The sequence below is a fragment of the Lathyrus oleraceus genome, chromosome 7 (genome assembly GCF_024323335.1).
Source record: "Lathyrus oleraceus cultivar Zhongwan6 chromosome 7, CAAS_Psat_ZW6_1.0, whole genome shotgun sequence".
Classification (NCBI taxonomy): Eukaryota; Viridiplantae; Streptophyta; class Magnoliopsida; order Fabales; family Fabaceae; genus Lathyrus; species Lathyrus oleraceus.
The window spans coordinates 85,290,555-85,300,730 of NC_066585.1; positions in this window are offsets into that span (position 1 = coordinate 85,290,555).

Here is a 10,176-nt window from a genome sequence, read left to right on the forward strand (position 1 = left end):
AACAAAGTGAAATGTGGATCTCGACCCACTAGAAAATCTTCCAACGGGATTTTCCGAATCAAATGATGAGGGTCATTTGTTTTGAGTAAAATAGTGAGAGCATATTTAATTAAAGGCCTAATTAAATATGTTATTAATACTTATATTTTCATTAATTTCATGTATATTACCATGACAACAAACACCTCTAACAACATTTTGCGATCAATCCGTGACAAGGAAAAATTGTTTGGGACAAATTTTCTGGATTGGCACCGAAATCTGAGGATTGTCCTCAAACATGATAGAAAGCTATATGTCGTGGAGAAACCTATTCCTGAAGAGGAACCTCCTAGTTCTACACCTAAGGCAGAAAGAGATGCTTATAAGAAGCATGTCGATGATGCCAATGAAACTGCTTGTCTCATGCTAGCTACCATGAACTCAGAGTTGCAAAAGCAACATGAGAACATGGCAGCGTTCAATATGATCGAACACCTGAAGATGCTCTATCAAGAGAAAGTAAGGCATGAAAGGTTTGAAGTTTCAAAAGCCCTTTTTGAAGGCAAGTTAGCTGAGGGATCCCCTGTAGGCCCCCATGTGCTCAAGATGATTGGGTATGTGGAAAACCTTGAAAGGTTGGGTTTTCCCCTCAAAAAGGAACTTGCGACTGATTTGATCTTGCAACCGTTGCCATATAGATTCAGTCAATTTGTCCTAAATTTCAATATGAATGATATGGACAAATCTCTTCCTGAACTGCTAGCCATGTTAAGAACTGCTGAGCAAAATCTGAAGTCAAAAGGGAAGTCCATTCTGATGATCGGAAATAGAAAGAGACAGAACAAAAGACCCACAAAGCAGGATGATAAAGAGAAAGGCAAGGAAGTTGCCAAACCCAGACCCACTGTTGCTGCTTTGAAGCCTAGTGGAGGCATATCAAAGGCAGGCACATACTTCCATTGCGGTAAGACTGGACACTGGAAGAGAAACTGCCCAAAGTACCTGGAAGATATGAAGAATGAAGTAGAGACTTCAACTTCAAGTATTTTTGTTATTGAAATTAATTTATCTACTTCTGCATCATGGGTATTAGATACTGAATGCGGTTCTCACATTTGTACAAATGTGCAGGGGCTAAAAAGGAGTAGAGATTTGGCAAAAGGTGAGGTTGACCTACGAGTTGGCAATGGAGCAAAGGTTGTTGCTTTAGCCGTAGGAACTTATGTATTGACTTTACCTAGTGGTTTAATAATTCAGTTAGAGAACTGTTATTATGTACCTGCAATTAGCAGGAATATTATTTCCGTTTCTTGTTTGGACAAGTTTGGTTTTTCATTTATAATAAAGAACAATTGTTGCTCAATTTATTTAAATGATATATTCTATGCTACTGCACAAATGAACAATGGATTATATGTCATTGATCTTGAAATGCCTATTTATAACATTAATACTAAAAGAATGAAACCTAATGAGTTAAATCCAACTTATCTTTGGCATTGTCGATTAGGCCACATAAATGAGAAACGCATTTCCAAACTCCATAAAGATGGACTCTTGGACTCTTTTGATTATGAATCATATGAGACATGCAGATCTTGTTTAATTGGAAAGATGACAAAGTCTCCATTCACAGGAAAAGGTGAAAGAGCTAATGATCTTTTAGCCCTCATACATACTGATGTATGTGGACCACTGAACATACCAGCCAGAGGAGGTTTTCAGTACTTCATCACATTTATTGATGATTTTAGTAGATATGGTTATGTGTATTTAATGAAACACAAATCAGAGTCCTTTAAAAAGTTCAAGGAATTCAAGAATAAAGTACAAAACCAACTAGGTAAGAATATTAAAACTCTTCGATCAGATTGAGGTGGTGAGTATTTAAGCCTAGAGTTTGATGACCATCTGAAAGAGTGTGGGATTCTATCCCAACTTACTCCTCTTGGAACACCCCAATGGAATGGTGTATCTGAGAGAAGAAATTGAACCCTGTTAGACATGGTCCGATCCATGATGAGTCACACCGATCTTCCAAACTTCTTTTGGGGACGTGCACTACTGACAGCAGCTTACACACTTAACCGTGTTCCATCCAAAAAGGTTGAGAAGACACCATATGAGATATGGAGTGGTAAGAAACCACATATGTATTACATGAAGATTTAGGGTTACGAAGTTTATGTGAAACGACAAATTTCAACTAAGCTTGAGCCCAAATCTGACAAATGCTTATTTGTGGGGTATCCTAAAGAAACAAGAGGGTATTACTTCTACAATCCTTCTGAGGGCAAAGTGTTTGTCGCTCGAACTGGAGTTTTCCTATAAAAGGATTTATTTCCAAAGGAATCAGTGGGAGGAAAGTAGAGCTTGAAGAAATTCAAGAATCACAAAGCATTGATACACCTATGGAGGAATTAGAGCAGGAAACACAAGTAGTTGTGGAAGAGCAACCTGCTCAAGTAGAACAAGACCAACGTAGGTCAGGCAGGATACGTCACCTACCTGAGAGATATGGATATCTCATAACTGATCAAGGTGATGTATTACTCATGGATCAAGATGAGCCTGTGACCTACCAAGAGGCCATAACTGGTCCCGAGTCTGAGAAGTGGCTAGAAACCATGAAATCTGAAATGGATTCCATGTACATAAACCAGGTTTGGACCTTGGTAGAGCCTCCTGTAGGAGTTAACCCTATAGGATGCAAGTGGGTCTTCAAAAAGAAGACTGACATGGATGGTAAGGTACATACCTATAAGGAAAGACTGGTTGCAAAAGGATATAAACAAATTCATGGGGTTGACTATGATGAAACCTTTTCACGAATTGCAATGCTTAAATCTATTCGGATTTTACTTGCTATCGCTGCATATAATGATTATGAAATATGGCAGATGGATGTCAAAACTGCTTTCCTTAATGGGAATCTTCTTGAGGATGTGTACATGACACAACCAGAAGGATTTGACATACCTGAAGAAGCCCAAAAGATATGTAAGTTACAAAGATCGATATATGGATTGAAGCAAGCTTCCAGAAGCTGGAATCTTCGTTTTGATGAAACTGTAAAACAATATGGATTCATCAAGAATGAAGATGAGCCTTGTGTCTACAAGAAGGTTAGTGGGAGCATGATCGTTTTCCTGGTATTATATGTAGATGACATATTACTCATTGGAAACGATATCCCTACCCTACAACAAGTAAAGTCTTGGTTGGGGAAATGCTTTTCTATGAAGAACCTAGGTGAAGCAGCCTATATATTAGGAATCAGAATCTATAGAGATAGATCACAAAAATTGCTTGGCCTAAGTCAGAGTACATACATAGACAAAGTGCTGAGACACTTTAATATGCATGATTCCAAGAAAGGATTCATACCTATGCAACATGGCCTGTGTCTATCAAAAACACAATTCCCTTCAACTAAGGAAGAGAGGGATCGCATGAATAAGATTCCATATGCATCTACAATAGGATCTATCATGTATGCCATGTTATGTACTCGACCAAATGTCTCGTATGCTTTGAGTGCAACGAGTAGGTACCAATCTGATCCTGGTGATGCTCATTGGGCAGTTGTCAAGAATATCCTTAAGTATTTGAGAAGGACTAAGGACTCATTCTTGATATATGGAGGTCAGGAAGAGCTGGCTATAATTGGATACACCGATGCTAGATTCCAGACAGATAAGGATGACTTTAGATCGCAATCTGGTTATGTGTTTTGCTTAAACGGTGGCGTTGTGAGCTGGAAAAGTTCAAAGCAAGATACAGTTGCTGTTTCTACAACCGAGGCCGAGTATATTGCTACCTCAAGTGCAGCAAAGGAAGTTGTTTGGATCAAAAAGTTCATTAGTGAACTTGGCATGGTTCCTAGCATTGTGGATCCAATTGGTCTCTATTGTGATAACAATGGTGCCATCGCACAAGCTAAGGAACCTAGATCTCATCAACGATCCAAACACATACTTAAGCGTTATCACCTCATTCGAGAGATAATAGATAGAGGAGATGTGAAAATATGCAGAGTACCTACACTTGACAATATTGCTGACCCACTGACAAAGCCTCTTGCGCAGCAAAAGCATGATGGCCATACTAGATTTATGGGCATCAGGGGTATGCCTGATTGGCTCTAGTGCTAGTGGAAGATTGCCGGTGTAAGCCCTAGAGGCCAATACTTTTCGTACTTGTATCGAATTATTTATTAATAATAAAAGGCTTTTTCTTTATTATGTTTGTTTAATAAAGTCCCTATAATAGCTAGTCCGTTTAATGTATCAAGTGAGACTTAATCATGAGATCACATTAAACATAAGGACACTATTCTTAAAGTATCCGTAGTCGAGCTTTATTGTGAAGTGGGATAACATTAAAGCATGAAGACTATTATGTGTATAGACTGATGATCACATCTCATGGATCATGGGTAAGGAGTTATCAAGTCTTAAACATAGGTATGAATATTAAGAGTAATATTTATACTAGATTGACCCGCTATGAGAATACTATATAGAATGTTATTCAAAGTGTCATAAGTTATTCTCATGGTGATAATGGTGTATACCACCCTTCTACCTGAAACCACTATGGACCCTAGATGTAGAGTCGAGTGCCTTGTTGTTGATCAAACGTTGTCCGTAACTGGATGACCATAAAGACGGTTGATGGGTATGGAGGAGAATTGCGGTCCAAAACGCAACTGTCATACCCCAAAATTTGCCCGTTGATATTACAAAACATTTTCCAAGACCCTCCGACTTGTTCCACAAGGCACTGACATCCCAAAGGAACGAAGGCCCGACTCACGAATGGCCCAATTCAGAAAATGGCCCAAAACTGGCCTGTTCGCTACACGCTCGCCTAGCGAACGTTCGCTACACGCTCGCCTAGCGAAGCAAACGTTCGCTACCAGCTCGCCTAGCGAAGCTGACAGACAACAGAAAATTTCGGGCTTCACTCCGAGCCCATTAGGTCATGGAAAAAGGCATTATAAATACCAGCACTTCAGTAACAAAAAAGAGGACGAAAAACGGAGGAAGAGGGACGGAAACCCTGGCACGGAAACCCTGGAGGCTACTTTAGAGAGTTCCGAGTGAAGAAACCCTGAAGGCCGCTTCCCCGCCCCGAAGCTACCGCCGCCCAACTCAATCCGGCTCGCCAATTCAAGGTTGCAATTTGATTGCAAACAGGTTTGCATTACTATTATCGTGTTATTTTCTTAATTTGCATGTGATACCGCTTTATGTTCTTAACTTGCATGTGATAATATAATTGAATTCATAAACATATTTGAGGTTTTGCATGTGAATTTAAGTGTGTCGGGATATTGTGAATGTTGAACCATATAATTATGTGTTGGATGCCATAAGCCATGCCGCAGGTCGAAGTCATACTGTTCTGAAATTCAAAACCCGCAGCCGCTCGCTAGCACATCGCTAAGCGAGCACGCAGCGAGTGTTCGCTAGACCTTCGCTAGGCGAAGCAGAGGCGAACAAGGGCAGCCGCCAATATTTTGTTTGTTATGTCTTATGCGTATCTGGTCGATTCTATGTTAATTATACACTGTTTTCTTGCTGCTGTTTTTCTTTTACGGTGTAATCCTCGATTGCACCCTGATTTGGTATGCTAACCCGTTTGTTGAATTTTGCAAAGGTTCATATGTCCCAGAAAAAAGACCGCCGTTAGGTCTTCCACTTTATTTGTGGGATACCCTTGTGGAGGCTCACCCTAAATTGCTTAATTAATTTTAATGTGTTAATTTTAATAATTAATTTTAATAATTAATTTTAATGTATTAATTTTAATGTATTATTTTTAATGTATTGATTTTAATGTGGAGATTCATCATAATCACCTAATTAACTTTAAAATGTGGCCTTTAAATATGTGATCTTGGACCTCTCTTTTGCCTTATGATATTACGGTATTACGGTCATGTCCCGCGAATGTGGGGATACACTTAGCAATGGCCCTTCGATTAAATCATCATAAAATAAATCATAGTCCCTCGGATGTTGCCTTCGAAAATACGATTTTGTCCCTCGATGACCCTTCGGTGTAGCCTACGGTTAAATGATGATCGTCCCTTCGAATGCTAAGGTATCCTTACAACTGTTGCCTTTAATGACCTATCGATGACCCTACGATGACCCTTTTACATCCAAAGGATAAAACTGCTTACTTCTCAATAGTAAGGACAGTTTTACCCTCATAAGGATAGGAAATGCCCATAACGACCTCAGGAAGGTATAACTCTCAATTACTGGATCATAACCTAAAACATCTTCCACCCCTCACACTTTACACTTTATAAATCCTGGAAAATCACCACTTGGTATACATTCATACTAGAATCATTACCGAGTTATATTTTTCTAAACCATTTTCAAAATCAAATGAGATAAATACTTTGTATACATTCATACGAGAATCATTACAAAGTTAAACTCTCTTTCAAACATTTTTTAAGCAATTCACCGACACTTTTCAGACAAAAATATAAGTGATCCAGTAATTAAGAGCCCATGGATAACCATGGATACAAAGGGTGCTAACACCTTCCCTTTGTATAATGTACCTCCCGAACCCAAAATCTATTGAGGTCTTTCCTGTTCTTTTCCACCTTTCCTTATTGGATAAAAGAAAAGTCGGTGGCGACTCTTGCTATCCGCGACATTGCGATAAAAAGCAAAACACCCCAAGTCAGTTCACCGTATGACAGCAACGAAAGTTAATTTTTTCCCCTTTAGAGATCCTTACGAATGGTCATGATCAGTGATAGAATATTTACCTCTTGTGACGATTGAAACCTTTGGTGCAGATCTCTTGTGACGATCAAAACCTTTGATGCAGATCCACGGAGCGATCACGAACATTGAACGATGACAACGTCTTTACTCAGTCCACACGAACGGATTCCTTCAATCTCAGTGCTAGCTGGTACGAATGAAGGCTTTGAGTGTGTGTGTGTGAGAGAGAGAGAGAGAAAGATAAAAACGAAAATAATGCAACCGCAATGAATGCTTATGCACAAGGGTTCTATTTATAGAACCACTTGTGTGGGCTTCAAGCTAAAAAGCCCACTTAAGTGTATTTTGGCCCATATCTTATAATATGCCCAAAATCACTTAAGCGTGTGGTACCTTACCATATTTCATATTCTACTTAAGTACTCCGTACCTTACGATGTTCTATAATTCACTTAAGTGCACGTACCTTACGGTGTTCCTTAATTACTCTATCTCTCATCAATCAGTCCTTTGTGTGTGACCTTGTAGGTTTTCGTGACATTGACAATTATATTAAATCACACAGTTAACATAATAAACAGTGAGCGGTATCTAGCAACACATCACTGCTACCCAAGACACGAAATTGTCATGTGATCTGACAATTCCTTCTATGATAATACTTATGCGTATAATTACCCTTTTCCCCTTATGTCTATATTGAAAACAAGGCATAGACCGTGTCATCCTTGTCCAGTTGAATATTGAGCCCATAGACATTTATCTTGTTATGCAGGATGGGCAAATTCCATCTAGGTCACTCATGTCCCTTAACATGCTTCGTGGAGTACCCATCAACTGTCTTTATGGTTATCCAGTTACGGACAATGTTTGATCAGCAATAAAGCACTCAACTCTACATCTAGGGTCCATAGTGGTTTCAGGTCGAAGGGTGGTATACACCATTATCACCATGAGAATAACTTATGACACTTTGCATAACATTCTATATAGTATTCTCACAGCGGGTCAATCCAGTATAAGTATTACTCTTAATATTCATACCTATGTTTAAGACTTGATAACTCCTTATCCATGATCCATGAGATGTCATCATCAGTTTATATACATAATAGTCTTAATGCTTTAGTGTTATCCCACTTCACAATAAAACTCAACTACGGATACTTTAAGAATAGTGTCCTTATGTTTAATGTGATCTCATGATCAAGTCACACTTGATACATTAAAGGGACTAGCTATTCTAGGGACTTTATTAAATAGATGTAATAAAGAAAAAACCTTTAAATAATTCGATACAAGTACGAAAAGTATTGGCCTCTAGGGCTTACACCAACAGGGTACTCCATGAAGCATGCTAAGGGACATGAGTGACCTAGATGGAATTTGCCCATCCTGCGTAATAGGATAAATGTCTATGGGCCCAATATTGAATCGGACAAGGATGACACAGTTTATGCCTTGTGTTTAATATAGACATAAGGGCAAAAGTGTAATTATACATATAAGTATTATCACATAAGGATTTTTCAGATCACATGACATTTTCGTGTCTTGGGTAGCAGTGATGTGTTGCTAGATACCGCTCACTGTTTATTATGTTAAATGCGTGATTTAATATAATTGCCAATGCCGCGAAAACCTACAGGGTCACACACAAAAGGACGGATTGATGAGAGATAAAGTAACTAAGGAACACCGTAAGGTACGGTGCACTTAAGTGAATTGTAGAACATCGTAAGGTACAATGTACTTAAGTAGAATACGAAATATGGTAATGTACCACGCGCTTAAGTGATTTTGGCATATTATAAGATATGGGCCATATACACTTAAGTGAGCTTTTTAGCTTGCAGCCCATGCAAGTGGTTCTATAAATAGAACCCTTGTGCAAAAGCATTTTGTGTAGTTGCAATTTCGTCTCTCTCTCTCTCTCTCTCTCTCTCTCTCACTCAAAGCCTTCATTCGTAGCAGCTAGCACTGAGATTGAAGGAATCTATTCGTGTGGACTGAGTAGAGGCGTTGTCGTCGTTCAACGTCCATGATCGCTCCGTAGATCTGCATCAAAGGTTTCAATCGTCACAAGAGGTAAGAATTTTATCACTGATCATGCTCATTCGTAAGGATCACTAAAGGAGAAAATTTTAAATTCCGCTGCGTTTTGGATCGCTATTCTCCTTCAATAAGAGACTCATAAATTGCATCCAAGTTTTCTTTCTTTTCATAAAGTCATGTGTATGATTATTTATGAGTCCTCAACTCATGGATACGTTGATGGAAGACAAGTGTGTGATTACCTTCTTCTTTACCGAGTAAATCCGAAATAAATCGATAACCAAAATTACCATCACCCTTAACATTGACGATCCGCTCGATGTATTTATGCATAAAAACCAATATCTCGTCAATGAATGAAATCTTTGGTGGAGGTGGCGAAGGAGGTGATTTGCTAATGCGAGCTCCTTTGAAAACACTTTTTTATGATTTTGGAGTTGGTGAGTCCGGAAAAACTTTGTCAACATATTCAAAATATGAAGGAGACCGCACTATTGAATTGCCACTCAGTGTAGGCTTGAGCTTCTTTGGAGCACCTTTTTTTTTCACCGGTTAAGAGGGTGGTTTCAAGTAATTGGTTTTCGGATAAGCAATCTTCTTGAATTGTTCTTTGATGTGGAGTTTCATATTATCATCGGCTTTCAAAAATCACTTTTGTATCACTTTCCATTTGGTCAAGATAAAGATATTCAACTTATCATCTTTCATGACACCATCATCATAAATCTTAAGCCTTTTCCAATTAGTGCAAACCTCATCCATTCTTATCGGGCTACCAAGTTTCACCTTCTTTGCAATAACATAAACATATGGGAGACTATATGTTTTCACAATTGTACCTCCATACTTTGCACTATCGAAGTCTACATTATCAACTGGTTTAGTTCCGTAAAAAATGTAATTCAAACCTGCCCGAGATATGTTGCCGACCAACCGAGAATCAAGATTATTGTCTTTAAATATGTATGCCAAAATGGTGATGCTTCGACCAAATGATGTATATATATCTCATTATGCTGGTTCTGGATCATTTGGTTAACACAGTCTCAATCTTTACACCAATATCCCTTAGTATTTTCTAACCAAATCTTCAGTGTGGCATGGGCAGACTCAACTCGGTTTATTGTTGTATTCTCAATGTGTCTAACATGATCGGTGCATGCACAAACAATTTTCTTCTTCACCTGGCCAAGAATTGTGCTTTAAACATATTCCAACAAATCGAGATATTTCTCGCACACCTTTCTGAAATGTATAACAAAATCGACATATAACTATTTAGTGGAAGAATTTACTATACCATTCCACGCATCAATTATTTTTTCCACAACCACACCCGCCTTCATAGTTTTTCCATCTTTGGACTTTATCTATTTCA